Genomic DNA, 16,661 nt, shown 5'->3' with positions numbered 1-16,661 from the left:
GCTAGGCTACCCTTGACAGCTTCTGCCTCCAATAGATTTCCTAAGCACTAGTGTTTTAAGGAACAGCTTAAAAAGAGAATCCTAATGTGATTTCTTTATAATGGGTGTGTTCCTTATCTTATCCTAGTGTCTAAACTCTTCTCCATGGCTGGACCCTCAAATAATATTCCTTTACGTGCTAAGGGGTATCTAGAGAGTGGGATAGGTTTAATAACTACCCTAACCCTAACGCGTACCCTAACCCTAACCCCTACCCTAACCCTAACACGTACCCTAATACTAACCTGTACCCTAAACCGAGCCCTAACCCTAACACTAACCCTAACCCTAACCCTAACCCATACCCTATGCCGTACCCGCACCCCTCCCCGAACCCGTACCCTAAGCCGTACCCTAAGCCTAACCCTAAGCGTAACCCTAACCCTAGGCTACCCTTGACTGCTTCTGCCTCCAATAGGTTTCCTAAGCACTAGTGTTTTAAGGAACAGCTTAAAAAGAGAATCCTAATGTGATTTCTTTATAATGGGTGTGTTCCTTATCTTATCCTAGTGTCTAAACTCTTCTCCATGGCTGCACCCCCAAATAATATTGCCTTACGTGCTAAGGGGTATCTAGAGAGTGGGATAGGTTTAATAACTACCCTAACCCTAATGCGTACTCTAACCCTAACCCCTACCCTAACACTAACACGTACCCTAATCCTAACCCGTACCCTAAACCGAGCCCTAACCCTAACACTAACACTAACCCTAACCCTAACCCATACCCTACGCCGTACCCGAACCCCTCCCCAAACCCGTACCCCAAGCCGTACCCTAAGCCTAACCCTAAGCCTAACCCTAACCCTAGGCTACCCTTGACTGCTTCTGCCTCCAATAGATTTCCTAAGCACTAGTGTTTTAAGCAACAGCTTAAAAAGAGAATCCTAATGTGATTTCTTTATAATGGGTGTGTTCCTTATCTTATCCTAGTGTCTAAACTCTTCTCCATGGCTGGACCCTCAAATAATATTCCTTTACGTGCTAAGGGGTATCTAGAGAGTGGGATAGGTTTACTAACTACCCTAACCCTAACGCGTACCCTAACCCTAACCCCTACCCTAAACCTAACACGTACCCTAATCCTAACCGTACCCTAAACCGAGCCCTAACCCTAACACTAACCCTAACCCTAACCCTAACCCATACCCTACGCCGTACCCGAAACCCTCCCCGAACCCGTACCCTAAGCCGTACCCTAAGCCTAACCCTAAGCCTAACCCTAACCCTAGGCTACCCTTGACTGCTTCTGCCTCCAATAGGTTTCCTAAGCACTAGTGTTTTAAGGAACAGCTTAAAAAGAGAATCCTAATGTGATTTCTTTATAATGGGTGTGTTCCTTATCTTATCCTAGTGTCTAAACTCTTCTCCATGGCTGGACCCCCAAATAATATTCCTTTACGTGCTAAGGGGTATCTAGAGAGTGGGATAGGTTTACTAACGACCCTAACCCTAATGCGTACCCTAACCCTAACCCCTACCCTAAACCTAACACGTACCCTAATCCTAACCGTACCCTAAACCGAGCCCTAACCCTAACACAAACCCTAACCCTAACCCTAACCCATACCCTACGCCGTACCCGAAACCCTCCCCGAACCCGTACCCTAAGCCGTACCCTAAGCCTAACCCTAAGCCTAACCCTAACGCTAGGCTACCCTTGACAGCTTCTGCCTCCAATAGATTTCCTAAGCACTAGTGTTTTAAGGAACAGCTTAAAAAGAGAATCCTAATGTGATTTCTTTATAATGGGTGTGTTCCTTATCTTATCCTAGTGTCTAAACTCTTCTCCATGGCTGGACCCTCAAATAATATTCCTTTACGTGCTAAGGGGTATCTAGAGAGTGGGATAGGTTTAATAACTACCCTAACCCTAACGCGTACCCTAACCCTAACCCCTACCCTAACCCTAACACGTACCCTAATACTAACCTGTACCCTAAACCGAGCCCTAACCCTAACACTAACCCTAACCCTAACCCTAACCCATACCCTATGCCGTACCCGCACCCCTCCCCGAACCCGTACCCTAAGCCGTACCCTAAGCCTAACCCTAAGCGTAACCCTAACCCTAGGCTACCCTTGACTGCTTCTGCCTCCAATAGGTTTCCTAAGCACTAGTGTTTTAAGGAACAGCTTAAAAAGAGAATCCTAATGTGATTTCTTTATAATGGGTGTGTTCCTTATCTTATCCTAGTGTCTAAACTCTTCTCCATGGCTGCACCCCCAAATAATATTGCCTTACGTGCTAAGGGGTATCTAGAGAGTGGGATAGGTTTAATAACTACCCTAACCCTAATGCGTACTCTAACCCTAACCCCTACCCTAACACTAACACGTACCCTAATCCTAACCCGTACCCTAAACCGAGCCCTAACCCTAACACTAACACTAACCCTAACCCTAACCCATACCCTACGCCGTACCCGAACCCCTCCCCAAACCCGTACCCCAAGCCGTACCCTAAGCCTAACCCTAAGCCTAACCCTAACCCTAGGCTACCCTTGACTGCTTCTGCCTCCAATAGATTTCCTAAGCACTAGTGTTTTAAGCAACAGCTTAAAAAGAGAATCCTAATGTGATTTCTTTATAATGGGTGTGTTCCTTATCTTATCCTAGTGTCTAAACTCTTCTCCATGGCTGGACCCTCAAATAATATTCCTTTACGTGCTAAGGGGTATCTAGAGAGTGGGATAGGTTTACTAACTACCCTAACCCTAACGCGTACCCTAACCCTAACCCCTACCCTAAACCTAACACGTACCCTAATCCTAACCGTACCCTAAACCGAGCCCTAACCCTAACACTAACCCTAACCCTAACCCTAACCCATACCCTACGCCGTACCCGAAACCCTCCCCGAACCCGTACCCTAAGCCGTACCCTAAGCCTAACCCTAAGCCTAACCCTAACCCGACGCTACCCTTGACTGCTTCTGCCTCCAATAGATTTCCTAAGCACTAGTGTTTTAAGGAACAGCTTAAAAAGAGAATCCTAATGTGATTTCTTTATAATGGGTGTGTTCCTTATCTTATCCTAGTGTCTAAACTCTTCTCCATGGCTGGACCCTCAAATAATATTCCTTTACGTGCTAAGGGGTATCTAGAGAGTGGGATAGGTTTAATAACTACCCTAACCCTAACGCGTACCCTAACCCTAACCCCTACCCTAACCCTAACACGTACCCTAATCCTAACCCGTACCCTAAACCGAGCCCTAACCCTAACACTAACCCTAACCCTAACCCTAACCCATACCCTACGCCGTACCCGCACCCCTCCCCGAACCCGTAACCTAAGCCGTACCCTAACCCTAACCCTAAGCCTAACCCTAACCCTAGGCTACCCTTGACTGCTTCTGCCTCCAATAGATTTCCTAAGCACTACTGTTTTAAGGAACAGCTTAAAAAGAGAATCCTAATGTGATTTCTTTATAATGGGTGTGTTCCTTATCTTATCCTAGTGTCTAAACTCTTCTCCATGGCTGCACCCCCAAATAATATTCCCTTACGTGCTAAGGGGTATCTAGAGAGTGGGATAGGTTTAATAACTACCCTAACCCTAACGCGTACCCTAACCCTAACCCCTACCCTAACCCTAACACGTACCCTAATCCTAACCTGTACCCTAAACCGAGCCCTAACCCTAACACTAACCCTAACCCTAACCCTAACCCATACCCTACGCCGTACCCGCACCCCTCCCCGAACCCGTACCCTAAGCCATACCCTAAACCTAACCCTAAGCCTAACCCTAACCCTAGGCTACCCTTGACTGCTTCTGCCTCCAATTGATTTCCTAAGCAGTAGTGTTTTAAGGAACAGCTTAAAAAGAGAATCCTAATGTGATTTCTTTATAATGGGTGTGTTCCTTATCTTATCCTAGTGTCTAAACTCTTCTCCATGGCTGGACCCCCAAATAATATTCCTTTACGTGCTAAGGGGGAGCTAGAGAGTGGGATAGGTTTAATAACTACCCTAACCCTAACGCGTACCCTAACCCTAACCCCTACCCTAACCCTAACACGTACCCTAATCCTAACCCGTACCCTAAACCGAGCCCTAACCCTAACACTAGCCCTAACCCTAACCCTAACCCATACCCTACGCCGTACCCGAAACCCTCCCCGAACCCGTACCCTAAGCCATACCCTAAGCCTAACCCTAAGCCTAACACTAACCCTAGGCTACCCTTGACTGCTTCTGCCTCCAATAGATTTCCTAAGCACTAGTGTTTTAAGCAACAGCTTAAAAAGAGAATCCTAATGTGATTTCTTTATAATGGGTGTGTTCCTTATCTTATCCTAGTGTCTAAACTCTTCTCCATGGCTGGACCCCCAAATAATATTCCTTTACGTGCTAAGGGGGAGCTAGAGAGTGGGATAGGTTTACTAACTACCCTAGCCCTAACGCGTAACCTAACCCTAACCCCTACCCTAACCCTAACACGTACCCTAATCCTAACCCGTACCCTAAACCGAGCCCTAACCCTAACACTAACCCTAACCCTAACCCTAACCCATACCCTACGCCGTACTCGAAACCCTCCCCGAACCCGTACCCTAAGCCATACCCTAAGCCTAACCCTATGCCTAACACTAACCCTAGGCTACCCTTGACTGCTTCTGCCTCCAATAGATTTCCTAAGCACTAGTGTTTTAAGGAACAGCTTAAAAAGAGAATCCTAAAGTGATTTCTTTATAATGGGTGTGTTCCTTATCTTATCCTAGTGTCTAAACTCTTCTCCATGGCTGGACCCACAAATAATATTCCTTTACGTGCTAAGGGGTATCTAGAGAGTGGGATAGGTTTAATAACTACCCTAACCCTAACGCGTACCCTAACCCTAACCCCTACCCTAACCCTAACACGTACCCTAATCCTAACCCGTACCCTAAACCGAGCCCTAACCCTAACACTAACCCTAACCCTAACCCTAACCCATACCCTACGCCGTACCCGAAACCCTCCCCGAACCCGTACCCTAAGCCGTACCCTAAGCCTAACCCTAAGCCTAACCCTAACCCTAGGCTACCCTTGACAGCTTCTGCCTCCAATAGATTTCCTAAGCACTAGTGTTTTAAGGAACAGCTTAAAAAGAGAATCCTAATGTGATTTCTTTATAATGGGTGTGTTCCTTATCTTATCCTAGTGTCTAAACTCTTCTCCATGGCTGGACCCTCAAATAATATTCCTTTACGTGCTAAGGGGTATCTAGAGAGTGGGATAGGTTTAATAACTACCCTAACCCTAACGCGTACCCTAACCCTAACCCCTACCCTAACCCTAACACGTACCCTAATACTAACCTGTACCCTAAACCGAGCCCTAACCCTAACACTAACCCTAACCATAACCCTAACCCATACCCTACGCCGTACCCGCACCCCTCCCCGAACCCGTACCCTAAGCCGTACCCTAAGCCTAACCCTAAGCCTAACCCTAACCCTAGGCTACCCTTGACTGCTTCTGCCTCCAATAGGTTTCCTAAGCACTAGTGTTTTAAGGAACAGCTTAAAAAGAGAATCCTAATGTGATTTCTTTATAATGGGTGTGTTCCTTATCTTATCCTAGTGTCTAAACTCTTCTCCATGGCTGCACCCCCAAATAATATTGCCTTACGTGCTAAGGGGTATCTAGAGAGTGGGATAGGTTTAATAACTACCCTAACCCTAATGCGTACTCTAACCCTAACCCCTACCCTAACACTAACACGTACCCTAATCCTAACCCGTACCCTAAACCGAGCCCTAACCCTAACACTAACACTAACCCTAACCCTAACCCATACCCTACGCCGGACCCGAACCCCTCCCCAAACCCGTACCCCAAGCCGTACCCTAAGCCTAACCCTAAGCCTAACCCTAACCCTAGGCTACCCTTGACTGCTTCTGCCTCCAATAGATTTCCTAAGCACTAGTGTTTTAAGGAACAGCTTAAAAAGAGAATCCTAATGTGATTTCTTTATAATGGGTGTGTTCCTTATCTTATCCTAGTGTCTAAACTCTTCTCCATGGCTGGACCCCCAAATAATATTCCTTTACGTGCTAAGGGGGAGCTAGAGAGTGGGATAGGTTTAATAACTACCCTAACCCTAACGCGTACCCTAACCCTAACCCCTACCCTAACCCTAACACGTACCCTAATCCTAACCCGTACCCTAAACCGAGCCCTAACCCTAACACTAGCCCTAACCCTAACCCTAACCCATACCCTACGCCGTACCCGAAACCCTCCCCGAACCCGTACCCTAAGCCATACCCTAAGCCTAACCCTAAGCCTAACACTAACCCTAGGCTACCCTTGACTGCTTCTGCCTCCAATAGATTTCCTAAGCACTAGTGTTTTAAGCAACAGCTTAAAAAGAGAATCCTAATGTGATTTCTTTATAATGGGTGTGTTCCTTATCTTATCCTAGTGTCTAAACTCTTCTCCATGGCTGGACCCCCAAATAATATTCCTTTACGTGCTAAGGGGGAGCTAGAGAGTGGGATAGGTTTACTAACTACCCTAGCCCTAACGCGTAACCTAACCCTAACCCCTACCCTAACCCTAACACGTACCCTAATCCTAACCCGTACCCTAAACCGAGCCCTAACCCTAACACTAACCCTAACCCTAACCCTAACCCATACCCTACGCCGTACTCGAAACCCTCCCCGAACCCGTACCCTAAGCCATACCCTAAGCCTAACCCTAAGCCTAACACTAACCCTAGGCTACCCTTGACTGCTTCTGCCTCCAATAGATTTCCTAAGCACTAGTGTTTTAAGGAACAGCTTAAAAAGAGAATCCTAAAGTGATTTCTTTATAATGGGTGTGTTCCTTATCTTATCCTAGTGTCTAAACTCTTCTCCATGGCTGGACCCACAAATAATATTCCTTTACGTGCTAAGGGGTATCTAGAGAGTGGGATAGGTTTAATAACTACCCTAACCCTAACGCGTACCCTAACCCTAACCCCTACCCTAACCCTAACACGTACCCTAATCCTAACCCGTACCCTAAACCGAGCCCTAACCCTAACACTAACCCTAACCCTAACCCTAACCCATACCCTACGCCGTACCCGAAACCCTCCCCGAACCCGTACCCTAAGCCGTACCCTAAGCCTAACCCTAAGCCTAACCCTAACCCTAGGCTACCCTTGACAGCTTCTGCCTCCAATAGATTTCCTAAGCACTAGTGTTTTAAGGAACAGCTTAAAAAGAGAATCCTAATGTGATTTCTTTATAATGGGTGTGTTCCTTATCTTATCCTAGTGTCTAAACTCTTCTCCATGGCTGGACCCTCAAATAATATTCCTTTACGTGCTAAGGGGTATCTAGAGAGTGGGATAGGTTTAATAACTACCCTAACCCTAACGCGTACCCTAACCCTAACCCCTACCCTAACCCTAACACGTACCCTAATACTAACCTGTACCCTAAACCGAGCCCTAACCCTAACACTAACCCTAACCATAACCCTAACCCATACCCTACGCCGTACCCGCACCCCTCCCCGAACCCGTACCCTAAGCCGTACCCTAAGCCTAACCCTAAGCCTAACCCTAACCCTAGGCTACCCTTGACTGCTTCTGCCTCCAATAGGTTTCCTAAGCACTAGTGTTTTAAGGAACAGCTTAAAAAGAGAATCCTAATGTGATTTCTTTATAATGGGTGTGTTCCTTATCTTATCCTAGTGTCTAAACTCTTCTCCATGGCTGCACCCCCAAATAATATTGCCTTACGTGCTAAGGGGTATCTAGAGAGTGGGATAGGTTTAATAACTACCCTAACCCTAATGCGTACTCTAACCCTAACCCCTACCCTAACACTAACACGTACCCTAATCCTAACCCGTACCCTAAACCGAGCCCTAACCCTAACACTAACACTAACCCTAACCCTAACCCATACCCTACGCCGGACCCGAACCCCTCCCCAAACCCGTACCCCAAGCCGTACCCTAAGCCTAACCCTAAGCCTAACCCTAACCCTAGGCTACCCTTGACTGCTTCTGCCTCCAATAGATTTCCTAAGCACTAGTGTTTTAAGGAACAGCTTAAAAAGAGAATCCTAATGTGATTTCTTTATAATGGGTGTGTTCCTTATCTTATCCTAGTGTCTAAACTCTTCTCCATGGCTGGACCCCCAAATAATATTCCTTTACGTGCTAAGGGGGAGCTAGAGAGTGGGATAGGTTTAATAACTACCCTAACCCTAACGCGTACCCTAACCCTAACCCCTACCCTAACCCTAACACGTACCCTAATCCTAACCCGTACCCTAAACCGAGCCCTAACCCTAACACTAGCCCTAACCCTAACCCTAACCCATACCCTACGCCGTACCCGAAACCCTCCCCGAACCCGTACCCTAAGCCATACCCTAAGCCTAACCCTAAGCCTAACACTAACCCTAGGCTACCCTTGACTGCTTCTGCCTCCAATAGATTTCCTAAGCACTAGTGTTTTAAGCAACAGCTTAAAAAGAGAATCCTAATGTGATTTCTTTATAATGGGTGTGTTCCTTATCTTATCCTAGTGTCTAAACTCTTCTCCATGGCTGGACCCCCAAATAATATTCCTTTACGTGCTAAGGGGTATCTAGAGAGTGGGATAGGTTTAATAACTACCCTAACCCTAACGCGTACCCTAACCCTAACCCCTACCCTAACCCTAACACGTACCCTAATACTAACCTGTACCCTAAACCGAGCCCTAACCCTAACACTAACCCTAACCATAACCCTAACCCATACCCTACGCCGTACCCGCACCCCTCCCCGAACCCGTACCCTAAGCCGTACCCTAAGCCTAACCCTAAGCCTAACCCTAACCCTAGGCTACCCTTGACTGCTTCTGCCTCCAATAGGTTTCCTAAGCACTAGTGTTTTAAGGAACAGCTTAAAAAGAGAATCCTAATGTGATTTCTTTATAATGGGTGTGTTCCTTATCTTATCCTAGTGTCTAAACTCTTCTCCATGGCTGCACCCCCAAATAATATTGCCTTACGTGCTAAGGGGTATCTAGAGAGTGGGATAGGTTTAATAACTACCCTAACCCTAATGCGTACTCTAACCCTAACCCCTACCCTAACACTAACACGTACCCTAATCCTAACCCGTACCCTAAACCGAGCCCTAACCCTAACACTAACACTAACCCTAACCCTAACCCATACCCTACGCCGGACCCGAACCCCTCCCCAAACCCGTACCCCAAGCCGTACCCTAAGCCTAACCCTAAGCCTAACCCTAACCCTAGGCTACCCTTGACTGCTTCTGCCTCCAATAGATTTCCTAAGCACTAGTGTTTTAAGGAACAGCTTAAAAAGAGAATCCTAATGTGATTTCTTTATAATGGGTGTGTTCCTTATCTTATCCTAGTGTCTAAACTCTTCTCCATGGCTGGACCCCCAAATAATATTCCTTTACGTGCTAAGGGGGAGCTAGAGAGTGGGATAGGTTTAATAACTACCCTAACCCTAACGCGTACCCTAACCCTAACCCCTACCCTAACCCTAACACGTACCCTAATCCTAACCCGTACCCTAAACCGAGCCCTAACCCTAACACTAGCCCTAACCCTAACCCTAACCCATACCCTACGCCGTACCCGAAACCCTCCCCGAACCCGTACCCTAAGCCATACCCTAAGCCTAACCCTAAGCCTAACACTAACCCTAGGCTACCCTTGACTGCTTCTGCCTCCAATAGATTTCCTAAGCACTAGTGTTTTAAGCAACAGCTTAAAAAGAGAATCCTAATGTGATTTCTTTATAATGGGTGTGTTCCTTATCTTATCCTAGTGTCTAAACTCTTCTCCATGGCTGGACCCCCAAATAATATTCCTTTACGTGCTAAGGGGGAGCTAGAGAGTGGGATAGGTTTACTAACTACCCTAGCCCTAACGCGTAACCTAACCCTAACCCCTACCCTAACCCTAACACGTACCCTAATCCTAACCCGTACCCTAAACCGAGCCCTAACCCTAACACTAACCCTAACCCTAACCCTAACCCATACCCTACGCCGTACTCGAAACCCTCCCCGAACCCGTACCCTAAGCCATACCCTAAGCCTAACCCTAAGCCTAACACTAACCCTAGGCTACCCTTGACTGCTTCTGCCTCCAATAGATTTCCTAAGCACTAGTGTTTTAAGGAACAGCTTAAAAAGAGAATCCTAAAGTGATTTCTTTATAATGGGTGTGTTCCTTATCTTATCCTAGTGTCTAAACTCTTCTCCATGGCTGGACCCACAAATAATATTCCTTTACGTGCTAAGGGGTATCTAGAGAGTGGGATAGGTTTAATAACTACCCTAACCCTAACGCGTACCCTAACCCTAACCCCTACCCTAACCCTAACACGTACCCTAATCCTAACCCGTACCCTAAACCGAGCCCTAACCCTAACACTAACCCTAACCCTAACCCTAACCCATACCCTACGCCGTACCCGAAACCCTCCCCGAACCCGTACCCTAAGCCGTACCCTAAGCCTAACCCTAAGCCTAACCCTAACCCTAGGCTACCCTTGACAGCTTCTGCCTCCAATAGATTTCCTAAGCACTAGTGTTTTAAGGAACAGCTTAAAAAGAGAATCCTAATGTGATTTCTTTATAATGGGTGTGTTCCTTATCTTATCCTAGTGTCTAAACTCTTCTCCATGGCTGGACCCTCAAATAATATTCCTTTACGTGCTAAGGGGTATCTAGAGAGTGGGATAGGTTTAATAACTACCCTAACCCTAACGCGTACCCTAACCCTAACCCCTACCCTAACCCTAACACGTACCCTAATACTAACCTGTACCCTAAACCGAGCCCTAACCCTAACACTAACCCTAACCATAACCCTAACCCATACCCTACGCCGTACCCGCACCCCTCCCCGAACCCGTACCCTAAGCCGTACCCTAAGCCTAACCCTAAGCCTAACCCTAACCCTAGGCTACCCTTGACTGCTTCTGCCTCCAATAGGTTTCCTAAGCACTAGTGTTTAAGGAACAGCTTAAAAAGAGAATCCTAATGTGATTTCTTTATAATGGGTGTGTTCCTTATCTTATCCTAGTGTCTAAACTCTTCTCCATGGCTGCACCCCCAAATAATATTGCCTTACGTGCTAAGGGGTATCTAGAGAGTGGGATAGGTTTAATAACTACCCTAACCCTAATGCGTACTCTAACCCTAACCCCTACCCTAACACTAACACGTACCCTAATCCTAACCCGTACCCTAAACCGAGCCCTAACCCTAACACTAACACTAACCCTAACCCTAACCCATACCCTACGCCGGACCCGAACCCCTCCCCAAACCCGTACCCCAAGCCGTACCCTAAGCCTAACCCTAAGCCTAACCCTAACCCTAGGCTACCCTTGACTGCTTCTGCCTCCAATAGATTTCCTAAGCACTAGTGTTTTAAGCAACAGCTTAAAAAGAGAATCCTAATGTGATTTCTTTATAATGGGTGTGTTCCTTATCTTATCCTAGTGTCTAAACTCTTCTCCATGGCTGGACCCTCAAATAATATTCCTTTACGTGCTAAGGGGTATCTAGAGAGTGGGATAGGTTTAATAACTACCCTAATCCTAACGCGTACCCTAACCCTAACCCCTACCCTAACCCTAACACGTACCCTAATCCTAACCCGTACCCTAAACCGAGCCCTAACCCTAACACTAACCCTAACCCTAACCCTAACCCATACCCTACGCCGTACCCGCACCCCTCCCCGAACCCGTAACCTAAGCCGTACCCTAACCCTAACCCTAAGCCTAACCCTAACCCTAGGCTACCCTTGACTGCTTCTGCCTCCAATAGATTTCCTAAGCACTACTGTTTTAAGGAACAGCTTAAAAAGAGAATCCTAATGTGATTTCTTTATAATGGGTGTGTTCCTTATCTTATCCTAGTGTCTAAACTCTTCTCCATGGCTGCACCCCCAAATAATATTCCCTTACGTGCTAAGGCGTATCTAGAGAGTGGGATAGGTTTAATAACTACCCTAACCCTAACGCGTACCCTAACCCTAACCCCTACCCTAACCCTAACACGTACCCTAATCCTAACCTGTACCCTAAACCGAGCCCTAACCCTAACACTAACCCTAACCCTAACCCTAACCCATACCCTACGCCGTACCCGCACCCCTCCCCGAACCCGTACCCTAAGCCATACCCTAAACCTAACCCTAAGCCTAACCCTAACCCTAGGCTACCCTTGACTGCTTCTGCCTCCAATTGATTTCCTAAGCAGTAGTGTTTTAAGGAACAGCTTAAAAAGAGAATCCTAATGTGATTTCTTTATAATGGGTGTGTTCCTTATCTTATCCTAGTGTCTAAACTCTTCTCCATGGCTGGACCCCCAAATAATATTCCTTTACGTGCTAAGGGGGAGCTAGAGAGTGGGATAGGTTTAATAACTACCCTAACCCTAACGCGTACCCTAACCCTAACCCCTACCCTAACCCTAACACGTACCCTAATCCTAACCCGTACCCTAAACCGAGCCCTAACCCTAACACTAGCCCTAACCCTAACCCTAACCCATACCCTACGCCGTACCCGAAACCCTCCCCGAACCCGTACCCTAAGCCATACCCTAAGCCTAACCCTAAGCCTAACACTAACCCTAGGCTACCCTTGACTGCTTCTGCCTCCAATAGATTTCCTAAGCACTAGTGTTTTAAGCAACAGCTTAAAAAGAGAATCCTAATGTGATTTCTTTATAATGGGTGTGTTCCTTATCTTATCCTAGTGTCTAAACTCTTCTCCATGGCTGGACCCCCAAATAATATTCCTTTACGTGCTAAGGGGGAGCTAGAGAGTGGGATAGGTTTACTAACTACCCTAGCCCTAACGCGTAACCTAACCCTAACCCCTACCCTAACCCTAACACGTACCCTAATCCTAACCCGTACCCTAAACCGAGCCCTAACCCTAACACTAACCCTAACCCTAACCCTAACCCATACCCTACGCCGTACTCGAAACCCTCCCCGAACCCGTACCCTAAGCCATACCCTAAGCCTAACCCTAAGCCTAACACTAACCCTAGGCTACCCTTGACTGCTTCTGCCTCCAATAGATTTCCTAAGCACTAGTGTTTTAAGGAACAGCTTAAAAAGAGAATCCTAAAGTGATTTCTTTATAATGGGTGTGTTCCTTATCTTATCCTAGTGTCTAAACTCTTCTCCATGGCTGGACCCACAAATAATATTCCTTTACGTGCTAAGGGGTATCTAGAGAGTGGGATAGGTTTAATAACTACCCTAACCCTAACGCGTACCCTAACCCTAACCCCTACCCTAACCCTAACACGTACCCTAATCCTAACCCGTACCCTAAACCGAGCCCTAACCCTAACACTAACCCTAACCCTAACCCTAACCCATACCCTACGCCGTACCCGAAACCCTCCCCGAACCCGTACCCTAAGCCGTACCCTAAGCCTAACCCTAAGCCTAACCCTAACCCTAGGCTACCCTTGACAGCTTCTGCCTCCAATAGATTTCCTAAGCACTAGTGTTTTAAGGAACAGCTTAAAAAGAGAATCCTAATGTGATTTCTTTATAATGGGTGTGTTCCTTATCTTATCCTAGTGTCTAAACTCTTCTCCATGGCTGGACCCTCAAATAATATTCCTTTACGTGCTAAGGGGTATCTAGAGAGTGGGATAGGTTTAATAACTACCCTAACCCTAACGCGTACCCTAACCCTAACCCCTACCCTAACCCTAACACGTACCCTAATACTAACCTGTACCCTAAACCGAGCCCTAACCCTAACACTAACCCTAACCATAACCCTAACCCATACCCTACGCCGTACCCGCACCCCTCCCCGAACCCGTACCCTAAGCCGTACCCTAAGCCTAACCCTAAGCCTAACCCTAACCCTAGGCTACCCTTGACTGCTTCTGCCTCCAATAGGTTTCCTAAGCACTAGTGTTTTAAGGAACAGCTTAAAAAGAGAATCCTAATGTGATTTCTTTATAATGGGTGTGTTCCTTATCTTATCCTAGTGTCTAAACTCTTCTCCATGGCTGCACCCCCAAATAATATTGCCTTACGTGCTAAGGGGTATCTAGAGAGTGGGATAGGTTTAATAACTACCCTAACCCTAATGCGTACTCTAACCCTAACCCCTACCCTAACACTAACACGTACCCTAATCCTAACCCGTACCCTAAACCGAGCCCTAACCCTAACACTAACACTAACCCTAACCCTAACCCATACCCTACGCCGGACCCGAACCCCTCCCCAAACCCATACCCCAAGCCGTACCCTAAGCCTAACCCTAAGCCTAACCCTAACCCTAGGCTACCCTTGACTGCTTCTGCCTCCAATAGATTTCCTAAGCACTAGTGTTTTAAGCAACAGCTTAAAAAGAGAATCCTAATGTGATTTCTTTATAATGGGTGTGTTCCTTATCTTATCCTAGTGTCTAAACTCTTCTCCATGGCTGGACCCTCAAATAATATTCCTTTACGTGCTAAGGGGTATCTAGAGAGTGGGATAGGTTTACTAACTACCCTAACCCTAACGCGTACCCTAACCCTAACCCCTACCCTAAACCTAACACGTACCCTAATCCTAACCGTACCCTAAACCGAGCCCTAACCCTAACACTAACCCTAACCCTAACCCTAACCCATACCCTACGCCGTACCCGAAACCCTCCCCGAACCCGTACCCTAAGCCGTACCCTAAGCCTAACCCTAAGCCTAACCCTAACCCTACGCTACCCTTGACTGCTTCTGCCTCCAATAGATTTCCTAAGCACTAGTGTTTTAAGGAACAGCTTAAAAAGAGAATCCTAATGTGATTTCTTTATAATGGGTGTGTTCCTTATCTTATCCTAGTGTCTAAACTCTTCTCCATGGCTGGACCCTCAAATAATATTCCTTTACGTGCTAAGGGGTATCTAGAGAGTGGGATAGGTTTAATAACTACCCTAACCCTAACGCGTACCCTAACCCTAACCCCTACCCTAACCCTAACACGTACCCTAATACTAACCTGTACCCTAAACCGAGCCCTAACCCTAACACTAACCCTAACCCTAACCCTAACCCATACCCTACGCCGTACACGCACCCCTCCCCGAACCCGTACCCTAAGCCGTACCCTAAGCCTAACCCTAAGCCTAACCCTAACCCTAGGCTACCCTTGACTGCTTCTGCCTCCAATAGGTTTCCTAAGCACTAGTGTTTTAAGGAACAGCTTAAAAAGAGAATCCTAATGTGATTTCTTTATAATGGGTGTGTTCCTTATCTTATCCTAGTGTCTAAACTCTTCTCCATGGCTGGACCCCCAAATAATATTCCTTTACGTGCTAAGGGGTATCTAGAGAGTGGGATAGGTTTACTAACGACCCTAACCCTAATGCGTACCCTAACCCTAACCCCTACCCTAAACCTAACACGTACCCTAATCCTAACCGTACCCTAAACCGAGCCCTAACCCTAACACAAACCCTAACCCTAACCCTAACCCATACCCTACGCCGTACCCGAAACCCTCCCCGAACCCGTACCCTAAGCCGTACCCTAAGCCTAACCCTAAGCCTAACCCTAACGCTAGGCTACCCTTGACAGCTTCTGCCTCCAATAGATTTCCTAAGCACTAGTGTTTTAAGGAACAGCTTAAAAAGAGAATCCTAATGTGATTTCTTTATAATGGGTGTGTTCCTTATCTTATCCTAGTGTCTAAACTCTTCTCCATGGCTGGACCCTCAAATAATATTCCTTTACGTGCTAAGGGGTATCTAGAGAGTGGGATAGGTTTAATAACTACCCTAACCCTAACGCGTACCCTAACCCTAACCCCTACCCTAACCCTAACACGTACCCTAATACTAACCTGTACCCTAAACCGAGCCCTAACCCTAACACTAACCCTAACCCTAACCCTAACCCATACCCTATGCCGTACCCGCACCCCTCCCCGAACCCGTACCCTAAGCCGTACCCTAAGCCTAACCCTAAGCGTAACCCTAACCCTAGGCTACCCTTGACTGCTTCTGCCTCCAATAGGTTTCCTAAGCACTAGTGTTTTAAGGAACAGCTTAAAAAGAGAATCCTAATGTGATTTCTTTATAATGGGTGTGTTCCTTATCTTATCCTAGTGTCTAAACTCTTCTCCATGGCTGCACCCCCAAATAATATTGCCTTACGTGCTAAGGGGTATCTAGAGAGTGGGATAGGTTTAATAACTACCCTAACCCTAATGCGTACTCTAACCCTAACCCCTACCCTAACACTAACACGTACCCTAATCCTAACCCGTACCCTAAACCGAGCCCTAACCCTAACACTAACACTAACCCTAACCCTAACCCATACCCTACGCCGTACCCGAACCCCTCCCCAAACCCGTACCCCAAGCCGTACCCTAAGCCTAACCCTAAGCCTAACCCTAACCCTAGGCTACCCTTGACTGCTTCTGCCTCCAATAGATTTCCTAAGCACTAGTGTTTTAAGCAACAGCTTAAAAAGAGAATCCTAATGTGATTTCTTTATAATGGGTGTGTTCCTTATCTTATCCTAGTGTCTAAACTCTTCTCCATGGCTGGACCCTCAAATAATATTCCTTTACGTGCTAAGGGGTATCTAGAGAGTGGGATAGGTTT

Source organism: Balaenoptera borealis, assembly GCF_965194805.1.
Source record: "Balaenoptera borealis genome assembly, contig: HAP1_SCAFFOLD_73, whole genome shotgun sequence".
NCBI lineage: Eukaryota > Metazoa > Chordata > Mammalia > Artiodactyla > Balaenopteridae > Balaenoptera > Balaenoptera borealis.
This window is presented reverse-complemented; position numbering follows the sequence as displayed.